The following is a 21,620-nucleotide window of genomic DNA, read 5'->3' as shown; positions in this document are numbered from 1 at the left end:
TGACAATGTTACTCAACTAATTTGTTCTCCAACACAGAAATAATGACCCCTATAGTGGGCTATCTACTGCAGCTATAACCCTGCAGAGAAGGGGAGAGCTTCTAAAGATCTAAGAATAAATGTATTGAAATACAACTTTCATTCTTATCCCTCGCAGGGAAAAAAATAAATAATCATCTTCATTATGACTGCCACCATAAACTGAGGTACCATACAGTGACTTGCTTACAGATGAAAATTCCAAAGGGATGGAATAGCTGAGTCACTTTAATTAAGTATGTCATATATAGTCAGTGAAAGAAAATGATATAATATTATGAAAGTCATCTATTTCTGTAGTCTGTTAGGAGTTCCAAAATGAATTAACATGGTTGCTGACTCGGAAAGTGATTTTCACATACTCAGATTTCTCTCTTAAAGCATTTGGATACATTCTTTTTCTGGGATTAAGTTAAGTAACATCTATGCACCAAGTGAGTCATTACTGTAGGTCATGCTCTACCAACAGTTTAGTTGTTTACCTTACAAAGTTAGCTTTTACTAGAATGGACTAATTGAGCTGTAACATTCTCTTGGGCTTTATGCTGGTTCCTAAATTTAAAATTGAAACATCAGTTGAAGAAAACTAGGTACAACCTAACAGCCTATGTAATTTAACTACAAATATATTAAGCTACATGCATTAGTTTCAGAACAAAAAGAATTGGAAAAAAAAAAAAAACTCTTTAAAATCAAATGAGATTTTTACTGCTGAAAAAGTCTACAAAATACCCTCAACAGTAAGATAATTTAGGCCCCAGGGGCGCCTGGGTGGCGCAGTCGGTTAAGCGTCCGACTTCAGCCAGGTCACGATCTCGCGGTCCGTGAGTTCGAGCCCCGCGTCAGGCTCTGGGCTGATGGCTCGGAGCCTGGAGCCTGTTTCCGATTTTGTGTCTCCCTCTCTCTCTGCCCCTCCCCCGTTCATGCTCTGTCTCTCTCTGTCCCAAAATAAATAAAAAACGTTGAAAAAAAAATTTTTTTTAAAAAGATAATTTAGGCCCCAAAGAAGCTGCCTATACTAAACATAAGACATAATAGTAAAGCTGGGGGAGGGAAACAGGGACTTCAAAATACCTAAATAAAAAATGAGCTAAATTTCAAATGACAAATTTAAGAATTGCTCACTTGACTAACAATATTATTGGAAATAAATGACTGCATTAGAAAGAATCTTATATACCAGTAAAAATAGGTAACATTGATTGAATCCTTCCTATGTGCCAGATTCTATATTAAGTCCTTTACATGTATTATTAACTCATTTGATTCTCACACCCCTCCTATGAGGTATTATTACTATCCCCACATTATAAACAAGTAATATGAGGCACAGAGAGGTTAAATTACTTGCCAGAAGTCACCAAGTGAATAGAAGAAGAACCAGGGCATGAACCCACACAGTGATCTCTTAAACTGCAGTCCCTAACTCCCCCCTCTAACCTCCCAACTCTTAACCAGTCTACACACTGTCTTTTTAATTTTAGTTCAATTTCCCATTTCACAGATGAGGAAACTCTGTCCCCCAAGGTAGACAGAAAATTCATTCAAGGCTGAAAACTATTTTTTTAAGTAATCTGCCAGCCCAAAGTGGGGCCTGAACTCACGACCCCAAGATCAAGAGTTGCATGCTCTACTGAGCTAGCCAGGCATCCCGAGGCTTGAGACTATTTAATAACAATACTAGTACTAGGATTCAGGTTTCCTATTTACATTCTGCTTTCCTATTTCACATTGGGCTTTTCCTATTTTCCTGTCATTTTTCCTATTTTACAGTGAGCTTTCCCCATATTTTGTCTTTTAAAAAAAAATAATTTGGGGGCACCTGGGTGGCCCAGTCAGTTGAGCGTCTGATTCTTGATTTTGGCTCAGGTCATGATCCCAGGGTTGTAGGACCAAGCTCCATGTTGGGCTCTGCGCTCAGTGTAGGGCCTGCCTGGGATTCTCTTTCTCTTTCCGCCTGTCCCTCTCCCCTGCTTGTGTGCTCTCTCTCTCTAAAATAATAAAAATAAACAAATAAATAAAATGATTTGTTTTTCTGTGTATACTTACTGTTGAAGTCAGGAGAGTACAATAAAGTACAGAAGAAAATTAAAATCATTCCTCCCGGCTTCCAAGAATAACCCATGTCAACATTTTAACATACTTCTTTATATGCAATGTAAGACCAACACTCTGCTTCCCTACCCCATATTTTCAAAGAAGTTTAGAGACATAATTTATATATAGTTGTATATTTACTTGACTTTTTCATTTACGTCATTATTTTTCATGGTATTAAATATTTTTGAAAATATGACTAGCAAATGACATTTCATAAATTTCATTAATTTAGACTATATATGGTAAATTCTTGCAATTACTCTGTGATGAAACTGTTATACCTACATCTTTTTGCAACATCGCTGATAATGTTCTAGATTAGGTCCCTAGAAATGACATTACTAAAATTAAAGGGTATGACAATATCTAACAATTATGGGGTTAACACTATTGCCAAATTACTCTAAGCACTTCACAGATATTTGCTTGTTTAATCCTTGCAACAGAGAGAGCAAGGGACCCCATAAGAGAGGGAATGAATGCCTAGAGAATAAGTGACTTGCCCAAGATCATACAGCTAAAAAGTGACAACCAGGATTGTCTACCTCACACCCAGGTAGTGAGGCTCCAGGATCCATGCTCTTAATCACTATGCTGGCCTATTTTACTTACACACCTTTTCAATGTGATGTGAAGTCTCCTAGAAGTTTACTACGAATGTACAAATATCCTCTCAGGAACCTGTAGTTTTAGTAAGCATCCCAGGAGATTCTAAAATTTGAAAGCCACTATCCTGATCTAAAAATTTTAAAAGAGAACATTTAACGGCACCTGGGTGGCTCAGTCAGTTGAGCTTTCAACGCTTGATTTCAGCTCATGTCATGATGTCATGGCTGTGAGATCAAGCCTGCACTGGGATCTGCACTATCAGTGTTTGGGATCCTCTCTCTCTGCCCCTCCCCTGAATATTCTCTCTCTCTCTCTCTCTCTCTCTCTCTCTCTCTCTCTCTCTCTCTCTCAAAATAAACATTAAATAAATAAATAAATAAATAAGAACATTTAACAAAGCCTTCTCACAAAACCTCTGATAGTTACACTGATGTTTGAAAATGGATGAAAGAACCAAGTAAGAGAGTACTCAAAAATGATTAAAATAAATCTTTATGACCTTGGATTAGGCAATAGCATCTGAGATACGACCTAAAAAGCACAAGTGACCATATAAATGAAGAATTTTAAGATCATTAAAAATTACTTGAATAATAAAAGGTAAGCTGAACTTCATCAAAATTAAAAACTTCTCTGCTATAAAAGACACCATGAGGACAAATACTATGTTATTCCACTTACATGAGGCACTTAGAATAGGCAAATTCATAGAGCCACACAGTAAAAATAGAGGAGTTATCAGGGACTGGGGTAGAAGAAGAAGGACAGTTATTGTTTAATGAGTACAGAGTTTCTGTCTGGGGTGATGGAAAAGTTCTGAAAATGAATAAAGGTGATAGTTTCATAGCACTGTGAATGTATTTAATACCAGTGAATTGTACCCTTAAAATACTAAAAAATAGTAAATTTTATGTTATGTATGTTTTACTGTAATAACAAAAAAGGCACCATCAAAACAACCTATAGAATGGAAAAAAAATTTTTGAAATCACTCAGCTGATAAGGGAATTATATCCAGAATATACAACTCAACAATAAAAAGATAAATAACCTAATTTTTAAGTGGGAAAAGGACATGAACATTTCTCCAGAAAAAAAAAAAAAAAACATACAAATAGCCAGTAAGTACATGAAAAGATGCTCACAACATTATTAATTAGGGAAATGCAAAACAAAAATCAAAGTGAGGTATCACTTCATACTAGCTGGCTACAATAAAAAAGACAATAACAAGTGTTGACCAGGAAGTAGAGAAATCGAACCTTCATACACTGCTGGTAGAAATGTTAAATAGTATAGCCACTTTGGAAAACAGTTTGGTGGTTTCTTTAGACATTAAATATGGAGTTATGATATGACCCAGCAATTCTATTCCTAGGTATATAACCAAGAGAGCTGAAAACATATGTCCACAAAAAAACTTGTACATGTATGTTCACAGCAGTATTACTCATAATAGCCAAAAAGTAGAAACAACCCAAACATCCATCAACTGAGTATGTAGTAAAAGTGATAAATGAAATATGGTATATCCCTACAATGGAATATTACTTGGCAATAAAAGGTATAAAGTACAGATACATGCTACAACATGGATGAACCTTGAAAACACCAGAGTGAATGAAAGAAGCCAGACACAAAACTCCACATGTTATATGATTCCATTTATATGAAGTAACTCCTGGATAGGCAAATGTATAGAGGCAGAAAGTAGATTAATGGTTGCCAGAGGCTTGAAGAGGAGGAAATGAAGAGTGATTGCTAAATGGGTACAGTTTCTTTGGGGAGCAATAAAAATGTTCTGGAAATAAATAGTGGTAATAGTTGTAAATTTTGTGAGCATACTAAAAACCACTAAAGTGTAAACTTTAAAAAGTTAAAAAATAAACTAAAAATACATTTAAGAAATTCATGATAAGTACATAAATTTTGAAATAAAGCTCTTAGAAGTAGTAATTTAAGATTGTAAATATGTGAATTTTGAGAGAATTAGGGAGGACACTCGACAGGATAAAGTCTGCACAGACAATGGAAATAAAGATAGAAATGTCAAAACTGTCGAAAAGTTAAGAACTAGAAAAGTACAATGTCAGGCAAACAAAAGTTTTAAAAGTCACATTGAGGAAGAAAGAAAAGTGAGTTTCAGAGTAGAGAAGAAACAAAAGAAAGAACCACCAAAACAAAATCATTCAATGTCTAATATAACATTAGACATTAAATAACTGTCTAAGCAGTTCCTTGATGACCTTGAAAAATACTTTAAGTTTACCTGTTAGTAAAGAAGAGGCCAAGATACATATATGATCTAAATTTATAAAATTAAAGGAGATATGTACAAATTTCACCAAATGTAGAGCACTAGTAATTCAGAACAAAACTCAAATTTAACCAGAATACTTTGGGGCCATATGATAGCATTTGCTTTTACACAGCAAACTTATAGGACGAGAGGAACTGAATTATGTTGGATTACCTGTCAACAAATCAGAAACATTCCAATTTGTCCTAAATAGGCTGAGGTAATAATGAAAGATGGATGATGGTACATGCGGGCTAGAATGTTAGCTTCGTAGAGTCAGGGACTTTGTTTTGGTTAGAACAGTGTGGGGAACATAGGAAGTGCTCAGTGATGGCTAAATCAATCAACAGGATTTTGAAATCTGTAGAATACTGTGTTTATGTTTTGGGAATTCACATGTAGATTAAGGAATTCTACACATCTAGAAACGGAATTGTAATGTATGAAAAGCCAGAGATATAGGACTAGACTTTCAGAGGATGAAAAGAATTTCTCTTTAAATACCACACTGACTAGAGGTAGATAAGTCTATATAACTTGCTTGTGTTGTTAAATACTTAAACATATTCATAAATCTCCTCTATTTTTTACATTGTCAGTATAACAGAAAATATAATGGCTCCATAAACTTCTAAAAAATTAACTATTTAATGGTAAAAATAATTATATACACATAGAATTCATCATAGACAAATAAAAGGAATACATAATACAGAAAATAAAATCTAGGGGCGCCTGGGTGGCGCAGTCGGTTAAGCGTCCGACTTCAGCCAGGTCACGATCTCGCGGTCCGTGAGTTCGAGCCCCGCGTCAGGCTCTGGGCTGATGGCTCAGAGCCTGGAGCCTGTTTCCGATTCTGTGTCTCCCTCTCTCTCTGCCCCTCCCCCGTTCATGCTCTGTCTCTGTCCCAAAAATAAATAAACGTTGAAAAAAAAAAAAAAGAAAAGAAAATCTAAAGACAAAGATACAATTTAAGTAAAATATAATAGACAAAATCAGTATCTACAAGATCTAAGAAGAAAACATAAAACCATGTTAAAACCTAGACAGTACTAACTCTAGAACAATGAGCACAGAAGACAAAGTTCCCCACCTTGAAAGAATTCAAGATAACGGAAAAGAAAAAAACTATAATGACAATCCCATAACAGAGATGAGAACAATTTCTAACAATGACCAATTTGGCTAAAGACATCCTACTGTAAAGCATTAGTATTTCATAAAAAGTTTCTATGCCTGTCATATAAATACTAAAATCAATACCAATAAAAGGTATTTACATAAAAATATCACTAACAAGTTTGTATTTAAGCATTTAATTAACATAATTATGGCAAAATTTTGTTTCTTAAATCAAAGTACTCTATTGTTAGAATGACAAATGGCACTATTCGGTTATTTCACTTTTCTTTTTAAACAAGATACCTGCAGGCAACAGACATGCAATTAAAGCTATAGTTCAAATTCAAACAATTCACTTTGAACATACCAAAAAGATATCCCACTAAAATATCCTGTCATACTTCTCACATTTGAATACGATTTTAGATTCACCTCAGTTAAGGACTTGATTTAAAATCTAACATATCTGGGGCACCTAGGCGGCTCAGTCGGTTAAGTGTCCAACTCTTGATTTGGGCTCAGGTCATGATCTCATGCTTCATGAGATGGAGCCCCTCATTGGGCTCTGCACTGACAACATGGAACCCGCTTGGGGTTCTGCCTCTCTGCCCCTCCCCTATTCATGTGTATGTTCTCTCTCACTCTTTCTCTCTCTCAAAATAAATTAAAAATAAACATTTTCTTTTCTTTTTTTTTTTCAACGTTTTTTATTTATTTTTGGGACAGAGAGAGACAGAGCATGAACAGGGGAGGGGCAGAGAGAGAGGGAGACACAGAATCGGAAACAGGCTCCAGGCTCCGAGCCATCAGCTCAGAGCCTGATGCGGGGCTCGAACTCACGGACCGCGAGATCATAACCTGGCTGAAGTCGGACGCTTAACCGACTGTGCCACCCAGGTGCCCCAAAAATAAACATTTAAATATTAAAATGTCGGGATGCCTGGGTGGCTCAGTCGGTTGAATGCCCCATTTTTGGTTTTGGCTCAGGTCATGATCTCACAGTTCATGGGTTCAAGCCCCATATCGGGCTCTGCACTGACTGTGTGGAGCCTGCTTGGGATTCTCTCTCTCCCTCTCTCTCTGCCCCTCCCCTGCTTATTCTCTCCTTCTCTCTCTCTAAATACTTTAAAAAAGAAATAATAATAAAATAATAAAATAAAATCTAAAATACCAAGCAAAATTTAAGATGAAACGCCTTTATAGAGTTTCAACTCTAAAGTTTAGTAAATAATGTAAACTGGTTCAAATATGAGAGATCTCTCTTACTAACTGAAATTAACAATTTGTGAGTACTTAATGTAAGCAAATTTAGATGCTATGCCATAAAACTTAAGGTATTTTTTGAGTTTTCCATTGATAGAGTTCATTTGATAATTTTTTAAAATCATATTGAAAATATTGAAATGAACTTTTAAATAGTCATAACATAGGAAATTAATCATACCTTAACTTTTATTTTGTTCTCAAACTGTTTTTCAAGACCCTGAGAAATTTACACTCAGTTTCAGGCATGTTATCTTAGAAGGAGAGCTAGATTTACAACAAGGAAGTGACAGTGCAGATTCTGGGTTTTGACATACATGCTTTACAAGAGAAAACATTGTGCAAGTTAAAGACTACTAAGGTTTAGAACTGCAACACATGCTAAATAAAATGGTACATTTTTTTTTTTTTAAGTAAGACTGCTGCTATATACTTACACTGGGCCAAAACTCACAAAAAGCCATTCCTCCAAAGTCTTCTTTCCCTGCCCCCCCCATCCCACTCAAAATAAATTTTTCCATCCTAGAACCCATATAAAATGTATTTTTAAAATACATTTCAGTACATCTTTATTATCTTTACATTTATGAATAAAACTCTGTGAAATTGAAAATATTTTATTTGATCCCTTTGCTCCAGAATAACTTAATTATGTTTTTCTATTAAATTTAGAGTGAATTTTGAATATTTCTTCTATACTTAAAATCAGATACTTAATTTCTAACTACATACTTCATAAAAACAGTTCCAGGGCTGCCTGGGTGGCTCAGTCGGTTAAGCATCCGACTTCGGCTCAGGTCATGATCTAACGGTATGTGGGTTTGAGCCCCACGCTGGACTCTGTGCTGACACCTCAGAGTCTGGAGACTGCTTCAGATTCTGTGTCTCCCTCTCTCTGTGGCCCTCCCCCGTTCACACTCTTTCTCTCTCAAAAATAAACATTAAAAAAAAAAAAAACCAGTTCCACATACATGACCTCATTTTACATAGTATAAATTCAGAGGAATTATTAGTCTTACATATTTAATTAATAATTTCTTGCTATCTTCATTTTTACTTTATGTTGAAACTACATTTTAATCATTACATATTCAGCACTTGCCACAAAAACAAGAATGTAAAACTGAAAAACTATTGTAAAATTACATGAAATGAAAATAAGTGACCAAACTAACATAAAATAGAATTTGATAATTCGCAAAATGTATCTCTCACTGCAAAAATATTTAAATTTGATCAGTGTTTCCATTTTTTTTTTTTAAATCTTGGTTTATAAGTTCCTATAACCATTCTTTAATAGTTAAGTGTTCATCAGGATAGATACAAAGACATTTAACCCTTTCGTTGAATACTATAGGATATGTGCTAAAAATTTAATTTTGTCCAAATATAAAATAACTATCAATCATTCACAGATTAACCAGTCCTTAGAGTGTCTCTCATTCATACACTTTGGACATAGCAAGAGCTGGATATATACCCAGCTATCAGTTACACACACACACACACACACACACACACACACACACTTTGCAGACGTAATTTTTTTGTACCAAGAGAAATGCAAAGATAAATTCCTAGCTGTAAAACCTCAGAATATCAAAGAGTACTAGAGGGCTGGAGGCATCAAAATTCCAGACTTTAAGATGTATTACAAAGCTGTAATGATCAAGATAGTATGGTACTGGCACAAAAACAGACACATAGATCAATGGAAAAGAATAGAGAACCCAAAAATAGACCCACAAACACATGGCCAACTAATCTTGGACAAAGCAGGAAAGAATATCCAATGGAATAAAGACAGTCTCTTCAGCAAATGGTGTTGGGAAAACTGGACAGCGACATGCAAAAGAATGGACCTGGACCACTTTCTAACACCATACACAAAAATAAGCTCAAAATGGATGAAAGACCTAACCGTAAGACAGGAACCCATCAAAATCCTAGAGGAGAAAGCAGGCAACAACCTCTTTGACCTTGGCTGCAGCAACTTCTCACTCAACATGTCTCCGGATGCAAGGGAAACAAAAGCAAAAATGAACTACTGGGGCCTTATCAAGATAAAAAGCTTCTGCACAGTGAAGGAAAACAATCAGCAAAACTAAAAGGCAACCGACAGAATGGGAGAAGATATTTGCAAATGACATATCAGATAAAGGGTTAGTATCCAAAATCTATAAAGAGCTTATCAAACTCAACACCCAAAAAACAAATAATCCAGTGAAGAAATGGGCAAAAGACATGAATAGACACTTTCCCAAAGACATCCAGATGGCTAACAGACACTTGAAAAAATGCTCAACATCACTCATCATCAGGGAAATACAAATCAAAATCACAATGAGAGACCACCTCACACCTATCAGAATGGCTAAAATTAACAACTCAGGCAGCAACAGATGCTGGTGAGGATGTGGAGAAAGAGGAACCCTTTTGCACTGCTGATGGGAATGCAAACTGGTGCAGCCACTCTGGAAAACAGTATGGAGGCTCCTCAAAAAATTAAAAATAGAACTCCCTATGACCCAGCAATTGCTCTACTAGGTATTCATCCAAAGGATACAGGTGTGCTGTTTCAAAGGGGCACATGCACCCCAATGTTTATAGCAGTTTATATAGTTTATATCGATAATAGCCAAAGTACGGAAAGAGCCCAAATGTCCACTGACTGATGAATGAATAAAGAAGATGTGGTGTACATATACACACACACACACACACACACACACACACACACACACACACACACACAATAGAATATTACTCAGCAATCAAAAAGAATGAAATCTTGCTATTTGCAACAGCGTGGAACTAGAGTGTATTATGCTAAGCAAAATTAGTCAGAGAAAGACAAATGTCATATGACTTCATTCATATGTAGAATTTAAGATACAAAACAGATGAACATAAGGGAAGGGAAGCAAAAATAATATAAAAACAGGGAGGGGGGCAAAACATAAGAGACTCTTAAATACAGAGAACTGAGAATTGCTGGAGGGGTTTTAGGTGGGGGAAATGGGCTAAATGGGCAAGGGGCATTAAGGAGGACACTTGGGACGAGCACTGGGTGTTATATGTAGGGGATGAATCACTGGATTCTACTCCTGAAATCATTACTGTACTATGTGCTAATTTGAATGTAAATTAATATATACATATTACATTTTATATATATTATACATATAAAAGTACCAGAGAATATCATCCGTGCTACTGAATTTCTAATGTGTGGAATTACAAAATTTTAACATTCCCATACATTTTTGACATCTGGGATTCATGTCCCATTTGCACAAATCGTATTTAATGCAATACGATACCAACATACATTTAAGTCTACTGAAAAATTAATGTGGATAAGGAATGCCTAACCTAGAAGACTTTTCTCACTCCACATCTCACCACCCACCAAAGTCTCCTCAGAATTACCAACAACTAAAACTGGAGAAAAAAAATTACCATCATGGAAATGTACATACACATATCTTTTACATGGTAATTTTTTTTTAATTTTTTTAATGTTTATTTATTTTTGAGAGAGACAGAGATGGAATGTGAGTGGGTTAGAGACAGAGAGAAAGGGAGACCCAGAATCTGAAGCACGCTCCAGGCTCTGAGCTGTCAGCCACAGAGCCCGATGCAGGGCTCGAACTCACGAGCTGTGAGATCATGACCTGAGCCCAAGTCGGACGCTCAACCAACTAAGGCACCCAGGTGCCCCTACATGGTAATATTACCCTCTGCGTCCACTTATTCAAGCACTGTCAGAGCTGTAACACTCACTATTTATAGCCTTTTACCCATTGCCAGTGAGCTTCCATACCTACTACTCCACTAATAGCCCAGCTTTTAATACTTATACTCCCTATAAAGTGATATTTTAGTGCTGTTAATAATTGTCTTCTCAAAAACTCTCCCTTGCCTTGTATCTCACAAACCCAATCTTTCCTGGTCCTCTTTCTCTGGCTGTTCTTCCAACTGTTTTCTTTTTCCCTTCCAGCTATTTCAATGCTGATCATCCCCAGGGTTCTCTAGCCTCTACTTTTCTAGAGATGTACAAACTTCCCTGGGAGTATATTTCCTACACCCTTCACTACTTTGGTTGATGACTCCCAAATCTGTCTCCCTCCATACAGATGATTTTGTTGCACTCCCGTTTGTTTCTACTGTCCTTTCTACTATATCACTCTACCAGGTCTCCTTGCCTCTAGGCAGTATCTTCCACATTATCACCAAGACTGCTCCTCTAAAAACAAAGATCTAACCATGTGATTCTTTTGAAATCTTTTCGAACTCCTCACCACCAGTCCTAAAGGAAAAAAAAATAGCATAACATTAAAATCCTTCATGATTTGAGGGGTGTCTGGGTGGCTCAGTTGGTTGAGTGACTGACTTCAGCTCAGGTCATGATCTCACAGTCTGGGGGGTTCAAGGCCTGCATCAGGCTCTGTGCTGACAGTTCAGAGCCTGGAGCCTGCTTCAGATTCTGGATCTCCCTCTCACTCTGCCCCTCCCATGCTCATGCTCGCTCGCTAGCGCTCTCGCTCTCGCTCTCGCTCTCTCTCTCTCTCTCTCTCTCTCTCTCAAAAATAAAAACACTAAAAAAAATTAAAATCCTTCATGATTTGATCTTAAACTACTTTGTCTGCTTCATCTTCTCTTCCTTCCCCCATATTATGTTACACAAAATCACTAAAAGTTTCTCAAACAAGGGGCATCTGGCTGGTTCAGTTGGTATAGCATGAGACTCTTGATCTCAGGGTGGTGAGTTCAAGCCCCATGTTGGGTGTAGAGATTACTTTTAAAAAACAAAGTTTCTCAAACAAGCTACCTTTTTTTTTTCCTTCATGCTATTAACTCATGCTATTTATTGATATTGCCTAAAGTGTACTTCCCCCTCATGTGCATGCTAAAATCTTGTTCTTTTTTTAGGACTTGTTTTAGATGTCACTTCTGGTGACATTCTGTTCCCTCCTTCATTGCCTTATTAATCAGTCATCCTAGCCTCAACATTTCTACTGCAGTTCATTTAAATAGCACCTCTCTTAGCAATTATTTCATTGTATTGCTGTAATTATCTGTATACATGTCCGTTTATGTAGAATCACTAAAAGCAGGGATCACCTCTTGTCACCCCTGTATCCCTGTCAACTTGCAAATATGCCATACAGTAAATGCTTAATAAAGAGATGCTCAATAAGCAAATGCTATGTAATTTATGTCACTCTCTACCTACTCTAATATTTGACCCCATGAAATCATATATCCCAGAGTTTTATCTGAAAATATGATTAATGTAGATTCAGTCCATGACAAAGCAGATGAATCAGCAAGATAAAGTAGACCGAAGAGATGTTTGGAAAAAAACATTTATGACTAAATCCCATAATTCAATGTCAAATGTCAGAATTATTCACAAAAGACAGTAAGTAGTATATCAATGATACAGTCTTCTATCTGCTTAAAAGAACACTACTTCAAATTATAATTTCTTTATGTCTTACTTTTCTCATCTGATAAATACAAACCATTTACCTTATGAATATTACAACACTCAAAAGGGAATGAAAAACAACTTTATTTTTGTTAAAATACATTCTTATTTGATAATTCCCACAGGCAGATAATTTTCACTTTGAGTTGGGAAGTAAGCTGAATGTAGTAAAACATGACTGTGTTCAATTATTCCACTGCTTCTTCCTCTATGAACATTAAATTACATTTCCTGCTCAACTTCATCACACTTGGTCATGTGCATTGCTTTGGGCAATAAAATGTGAATAGAAGTGGCATGTGCCATTTCTGAGCAGAAGCATTCATTGTAACTCCATGGCTATGCACAGCTCTTGTCCCTCTACCACCAGAACATGTCCCAGACAGGAGCTGCTCCTCTGGCCTGAATTCCAGAAAGGAGAACAACTGTGGATGGAGCGGCCACCTACTTAAACATGTAACATGAGCAAAAACTAAATCAAGTGAGGTCTTGGGTTGTTCATTACCACAATATAACTAGCATAAACTAACTGATACACTGAATTAGATGCTCCTCCTCTATAATATCGTTAACACCCAGGCATATGCCACTATAATATTATACTACACTCAAAGGTTTTTTATTGTTTTGTTCAAATAGACTTATGATTTCAAGAAGTAAAACATTTGTTTTTTCATCTTTAGCACTGGGTAGAAGACTGATAAATATTTGCTGAAAAAATTATAGAGGTACCTATCATATATTTTCCAATAAATGAAGCTAGTTACTGAAATTTTTGAAAATGTAATATAAAAATAACATATTGCAAAGAAAGGCTGAAGAGATCAAAATAACTTATACTGTAAAAAGCTGAAGAGATTTCATGGCCATTTGTTACCTGATCTTAGGTAGAGTATCTTTTTTTTTTTTTTTAATTTTTTTTTTCAACGTTTATTTATTTTTGGGACAGAGAGAGACAGAGCATGAATGGGGGAGGGGCAGAGAGAGAGGGAGACACAGAATCGGAAACAGGCTCCAGGCTCCGAGCCATCAGCCCAGAGCCCGACGCGGGGCTCGAACTCACGGACCGTGAGATCGTGACCTGGCTGAAGTCGGACGCTTAACCGACTGCGCCACCCAGGCGCCCCTCTTAGGTAGAGTATCTTAACATTTTCCTAAAAGTTTCCAGCAATATATTTATCAAAGATTCCAATAACACCATTTTAAACATATTCTATTGATAACCAGAAGGTAAGAAGAGAAGTGTAGAAGTCCAAGTTCATGCACTATAAAATTCATGTTTCCTCACAGATCCATAGTTACATATATGTTTTAGACACATATATTTACATATATGTTTAAAACATATATTTTATTTCTAAACAGTTCCTATAGTGATGGCTGACCCAGAAAACTGACAAATAACAATCCAGAAGAACCAACACATTACAAAAATGCACTAATTCAGTAATTTTAAAACATGCTAATACAAAGTCACCTAGCACAGGGGTAAAAAACTTATAACCTCTAATGCCTCTAAGTGCATAATTCTATTAGTAAATATAACCAGGTCATTAAGAAAAGGTTTTTCCTTTACTCTATTTAAGGTGACAAGGAAATGTTTAATCACTTTAGAAAAATTTCCATCCAAAAAATTATTTGGTTGTAAAAGGTGTACATTTTCAACTCATCAGAAAATCCTGTTTTCTGAAATGACTCATTCCCTGAAGCTATCAAGAAACTATGGCATAATTATAAATGACATAATCTCTAATCTATTAAAATATATTTGAATTTTAAATTTTATCTAGATGGAAATGTACTTCAAATTCCCTAAACTCAAGTAAACACTTATGTTTGCTCAATCTTGCTAGCATTTTATTCTATACTGGAGTATATTCATTAAAAACCTTTGGGGCGCCTGGGTGGCTCAGTCGGTTAAGCATCCGACTTCGGCTCAGGTCACGATCTCACAGTCCATGAGTTCGAGCCCCGCGTCGGGCTCTGGGCTGATGGCTCAGAGCCTGGAGCCTACTTCCGATTCTGTGTCTCCCTCTCTCTCTGCCCCTTCCCAGTTCATGCTCTGTCTCTCTCTGTCCCAAAAATAAATAAACATTAAAAAAAAATTATAAAAAAAAAAACCACATACAGTGATAGGAATAGAAATTTTAATATTAAGTTGATATTACAAGGTCTTAATCTCTGTGATTTTCCTAAACACTTGTACAATTTTTATTCTAAAGCACCTAAAACTATAACAGTTTGAAAAAAGTTATACGCTCATTTTACAAGTAAACTTCACAATGACAATTATATAGTTTTTTTAATAAAAATTTTTTAATGTTTATTTTGAGAGAGAGAGAGAAAGACAGTAGGGGAAGGACACAGAGAGAGGGAGACACAGAATCTGAAGCAGGCTTCAGGCTCTGAACTGTCAGCACAGAGCCCAATGCGGGTCTCAAACCACCAGATTGTAACCTGAGCCAAAGTGGGAAGTCGGATGCTTAACTGACTGAGCCACCCAGGTACCCCTAAGCAGTTTACAAACATCATTAACCAAAAGTCATACAGGATCTTTTGTATATGGGTTTTTTCTTGTTTTTAAGTAGGGGCTTTTAGCTGATATCAGCAGTCTCAATAGGAAAATAAATGCCAGAGGCACGTGGGTGTCTCTGTCAGTTGAGCGTCTGACTTCCGCTCAGGTCAAGATCTTGAGGTTTGTGAGTTCCAGCCCCATATCGGGCTCCCTGCTGTCAGTCAGCTTGTCAGCGCAGAGCTTGCTTCAGCTCCTCTGTCCCACTCTCTCTGCCCCTACCCCACTTGTGCTCTCCCAAAAAATAAATTAAAAAAAAAAAAGGAAAATAAACGCCTATGACAAAAATCACCACCTTATTCTACTTAATGCAGAAATGCATGATTAAGTTAATATATTTTTGCTTCTCAATATTCCCTCAAAATAGCATAGTCATGCAGTCAACATGATCTTCACAGATATTAACAACTTACAGATTTTAAAATGTGAATAATTTAGAAGTATTAAATCATAATCTCTGGGAGGCATCAATGTGTTTTAAAAGCTCCAGACGATTCTAATATGAAGCTGAGGTTACAAACTGTATATTTCTTTCAATGTCCCTACAAAATATTAACTAAAAACTTTTTTCTTTCAATTTAATTCTGGACCAGATTTTAAGGGAGTAGCTTTAAACATTTCCTTAAAATAGTATAGATTTATACTCTTAATCTCCATTTCAACTTCTGGAGATTTTGATTTAAGTAATTTTTATCATGCTTATAAAATGTGTCTTAATAAATCAAGTTTTAAAAAGAAAAAAGGGACAGTTTAGCCATTTAAACACTAACACTATGTTTTGCTTTAAATTAAATGATGTCAGATAGCTCAAAGTCACAGTACCAAAGCACTTTTTAAATCACACTATTTAATCAACTGTTTAAATATACGGTCATATTATTAACAAAAAGCTTTCTCATTAAAATAAAAGTTCTGCTGGGGCAGCTGGCAGGCTCAATTACAAGAGCACGGAACTCTTGATCTCAGGTTCATGAGTTCAAGCCCCATGCTGGGTGTAGAGATTACTTAAGTAAATAATTAAGAAAGAAAGAAAGAAAGAAAGAAAGAAAGAAAGAAAGAAAGAGAAAGAGAGAAAGAAAAAGAAAAGTTCTGCCTACAGATGTACAACATCCAAAAAAGACAGGAGATAATCAAAAAATAACTGAAATAACACTGGAAAAGGAGAAACTCTGAAAAGGTTTTGGGTATTTAACTGAAAAAGTCCTCTTTGAACATAATTGATGGCATAGTATTTCCAAAATTTCTCTATCTCAAGAGATACTAGACCAAATCTCCTGAAAATGGAAATATTCTATAGCCAACAAATAAGTAAATATGAGTCTCAAAAGGACATAGTCTGAATCTACCTAAAAGAGCCATGTTGGGGCACCTGGCTGAGTCTGAGTGTCTGAGTCTTGATATCAGCTCAGATTGTGATCTCACAATCATTAGATTGAGCCCTCCATAAAGGCTCTGTGCTGAGCATGGGGCCTGCTTGAGATTCTCCCTCTCTGTCTCTCTCTGTCTCTCTCTCTCTCTGCCCCTCCCCCATGTGTATACATACACATATGTTCTCTCCCTCATGAATGAATGAATGAATGAATAAATAAATAGGCCAGGTTAAACATGCCTTCTTTTTAACTTAATAAGTTAATGTTTATTTATTTAGAATAGGTGGTATAGTTTCAAGGTTCCAGAAATACTAAAAAAGGTATACACTGAAAAGTCTTCCTGTCATCCTTATCTCATAAAGACAGTTTCCACCCTACCGTACTTCCACATAACCAGGTTACTAACTCCTTTATGTATAACCCTTCCAGATTTCTTTATGCATAAACAAATAAATAACAAATATGAATTCTTATTTTCTTTCTTTTGCATAAAAGGTAGATTATTGTGTACATTGTGCTATGCCCTGTTTGTTGTTTTGTTGCTTGACAATATATCTCATTCTTTTTAAAGATTCTTCAATGAAGTAGAATCTCAGAAAGTCAGTCCATTCAGTTTTATACTTTATAACTTATAATCCTCTTATGCTCATCCCAGTAAAGACACACATAATATAGCTGCAATAAGAAATCTTTGGAATTTAAAAATCTTATGTGACATTGCTATTTTTTTAATGTTTACTTATTTTTGACAGAGATCCCTGAGCAGGGGAGGGGCAAAGAGAGAAGGGGACAGAGGATCCAAAGTGGGCTCTGTGCTGACAGTAGAGAGCCTGATAATAGGGCTCAAAATCACGAACCATAAGATCATGACCTAAGCCAAAGTTGGATGCTTAACCAACTGAACCACCCAGACACCCCCTGACATTATTATTATAAAGAATTTATTGAAATATGGAATGCATACAAAGAAGTGAACAAATCAAAAGTGTATATAGCTTGATGAATCACCACTAAGTGAACACACCTTTATAACTAACCACCACCCAGGTCAAGATATAAAACATTACTAACACATCATCTATCTGATTTTTTAATATTTTATGATCTATTAGTATCTAAGACACATGTTAGAGAAATTTAATAGTACTGACTTCCTAAACTTACATTAGGGATACAGATTATGGGTTTCCTTTTCAGTTGGCTTAACCTGTTATTTATTTTAATGAAATAGTTCATATATACAAAAATAAACAGAAACATAGCAGTAAGAACTAAAGAATATTAAAATAAACTTTCATGTACCTAACACCCAGACTGAGAAGACCCCTGCCTTTCCCCTAAGGGCAGGCAATATGGCTGAATAGTTAAGAGTGCAGACTCTGGAGCCAGACTGCCTGGGTTTGATTATAGGATTTACTTCTTATTAGCAGAATGATTTGGAGTAGTTAAGATTTTCTGTACCCTTACTTATAAGCTCCTTTATTCAGAAATGAGAACAATAATAGTGCCTGCTTCACAGCACATACTCATTTAATTATGAGAATTAAATAAGTATATATTTATAAAGTATTTAAAACACTTTACAGTATATATTATGTAAAATTTAGCTATTTTTATATCCATTCTCTGCCTCCCTCTCAAGGAAATATTCATCATTCTATTACTATATAGGAAGTAACATATATATATATGAAAAAGTATCACGATTTCTAAGTTCTATATTAACTGGCATCATAGTCTAAGTATTCCTTTGCAACTTACTTTTTTCACTCAACATTTCTGAGATTCATCTGCATTGATAATGTACAGCTATTGTTTATTCATGTTCACTCTTGTACAGTATTCCATGGTATAAATTAACAGAAGTACTTACATATTCATGTTGATGAACATCTGGGTTACTTCCAGTTTTTTGCTATTACAGAAAATACTATGAAAAACTGCTTGAGGGGCATCTGGGTGGCTCAGCTAGTTAAGTGTCCAACTTCAGCTCAGGTCATGATCTCACTACTCATGATTTTGAGTCCCGTATTGGGCTCTGTGCTGACAGCTCAGAGCTGGAGCCTGTTTCAGATTTTGTCTCCCTCTCTCTCTGTCCCTCCCCAACCTGTGCTCTACCTCTGTCTCTAATATAAACATTAAACATAAAAATTTTTAAAAAGTTCTCTACCTCTTTCTCTGCCCTTTCCTACTTGTGTGCACACATGCTCTTTCTCTTTAAAAAAAAAAAATGCTTGAACATATCTCCTGATGCAGATATAAAAATGTTTTTGTAGTGTTTACACTACACTTAGGTAAAGAACTGCTATCTCATTAGGTATACACAAGCATTATAATAATGTCAAATTGTTTATCAAAATAGTTATATTAGAGCATTACATACTTTTATTAATAAAGAAAGGTCTAAAATCAATTATTTAAGCTTCCAACTTAAGAAACAGAAGAGAATATCAAACAGAAAAAAAGCAGAAAGAAGCATATAATAAAGGTAAGAACATAAATCCATGAAAGAGAAAACAGAAAAATAACAGAAAAAAACATATTTAAAATAATTGAATATTTAACATCAATAAAGTTGAAAAACTTCTGGCTATAGTAATAAAACAAAAAAAGAGAGAAAAGACACAATACTGGGAATGAGAGAGGTAACATCATTATAGAATCTAGAGATACTGAAAGGGTAATCAGGTAATGTTATGAGTAATTTTATGCCAATTGACCCAACAACTTCTATGAAATAGATAAATTTCTTTAAAGACACAAACTATCAAAATTAACTCTACAATAAATAAGTAACCCGAAAAGCTCTGTATCTGTCAAAGAAACTGAATTGATAGTTTAAAACTTTCCACATGCAAAAAAATAAATAAATAAAATACAAACCTACATGACTTCATTAGTGAATTCTACCAAGTATTTAAGACTAACCTTTCATGAATAGATATGCAAAAATCCTTGACAAAATTTAAGCAGATCACATCCAGTAGCATATTAAAAAAATACAGTATAATCAGGTGGAGTTTATTCCAGGAATGCAAAGTTGATTTAATATTCAAAAGTCAATCAGGGTTTAACTCATCAAATCAATAACAGAGCATGGGAGTTCCTCTACAGTGTCGTCCATACTTGATATCATCCAACTTTTTTTTAAATCAAACTCAACACCCAAAAAACAAATAACCCAATAAAGAAATGGGCAAAAGACACGAATAGACACTTTTCCAAAGAAGACATCCAGATGGCCAACCGACACATGAAAAAATGCTCAACATCACTCATCATCAGGGAAATACAAATCAAAACCATAATGAGAGACTAACCACCTCACACCTGTCAGAATGGCTAAAATTAACAACTCAGGCAACAACAGATATTGGTGAGGATGTGGAGTAAGAGGAACCCTTTTGCACTGCTGGTGGGAATGCAAACTGGTACAGCCACTCTGGAAAACAGGATGGAGGCTCCTCCAAAAATTAAAAATAGAACTACCCTATGACCCAGCAACTGCACTACTAGGTATTTATCCAAAGGATACAGGTGTGCTGTTTCGAAGGGACACATGCACCCCCATGGTTTACAGTAGCACTATCGACAATAGCCAAAATATGGAAAGAGCTCAAATGTCCATTGACTGATGAATGGATAAGGAAGATGTGGTGTGTGTGTGTACACACACACACACACACACACACACACACACACACACCAGAATATTACTCGGCAATGAAAAAGAATGAAATCTTGCCATTTATAACAACATGGATGGAACTAGAGCGTATTATGCTAAGCAGAATAAGTCTGTCAGAAAAAGACATGATTTCACTCATATGTGGAATTTAAGGCACAAAACAGATGAACATAAGGGAAGGGAAGGAAAAATAATATAAAAACAGAGATGGAGACAATCCATAAAAGACTCTTAAATACACAGAACAAACTGAGGGTTGCTGGAGGGAAGGTGGGTGGGGGGATAGGTTAAATGGGTGATGGGTATTAAAGAGGGCACCTGTTGTGTTGATTACTGGATGTTATATGTAAGTGATGGATGAATCACTAAATTCTACTCCTGAAACTAATATTACACCGTATGCTAACTAGAATTTAAATAAAAACTGGAAACATTAAAAAAACTAAATTAAATTAAAAACCACAACAAAAATAATAAAGGCAGAAGAATGTTTTGTTTTTTCTTTTTTAAGTTCATTTATTTATTTTGAGAGAGAGAGAGAACAAGTGAAGAAGGGGCAGGGGCGGTGGAGACAGTATCTGAAGCAGGCTCTGTGCTGACAGCAGAGAGCCCATCGCAGGGCTTGAACCCACAACCTGTGAGATCACGACCTGAGCCAAAGGTGGACACTCAACAGACTAGTCGAGCCACCCAGGCACCCCTATCCAACTTTTTAAAGTTTATCCTCCCAGTAATCTGCACACAGCACGGAGCTCAAACTCACGACCCTGAGATCAAGAGTCTCTTGCCCTACTGACGGAGCCAGCCAGGCACTCCAAAATTATCCAACTTTTTAAATGAGCATAAATGGAACTGAAGGTTTAAGTTTACAATTTCCTAGTTATGCTGAACATCTTGCGATAGTTTATTGGTCATTCTTATTTCTTCTGTGAAATTCTTATTTGTGTTAACCATTTTTTTTCTCTTGGGTTGTGTCTTTTTTGTTAATTTGAACAAATCCTTTCTATATTCTAGACACTTATCCTTTATACGTGATGTGTTTTACAAATATCTTCCCCTAG

General features: G+C 35.8%; 1 protein-coding gene across 34 annotated transcripts in view; it reads right to left on the bottom strand.

Moving 5' to 3' along the window:
• Window positions 1–21,620, bottom strand: part of LOC122487360 (sarcolemma associated protein) — a 151,115-nt gene that overhangs the window by 110,994 nt on the left and 18,501 nt on the right. The window lies entirely within an intron of this gene.

This window comes from Prionailurus bengalensis, chromosome A2 (genome assembly GCF_016509475.1).
Source record: "Prionailurus bengalensis isolate Pbe53 chromosome A2, Fcat_Pben_1.1_paternal_pri, whole genome shotgun sequence".
Lineage (NCBI taxonomy): Eukaryota > Metazoa > Chordata > Mammalia > Carnivora > Felidae > Prionailurus > Prionailurus bengalensis.
The sequence above is the reverse complement of the archived record's forward strand: the minus strand, read 5'-3'. Positions and strand labels throughout refer to the sequence as shown.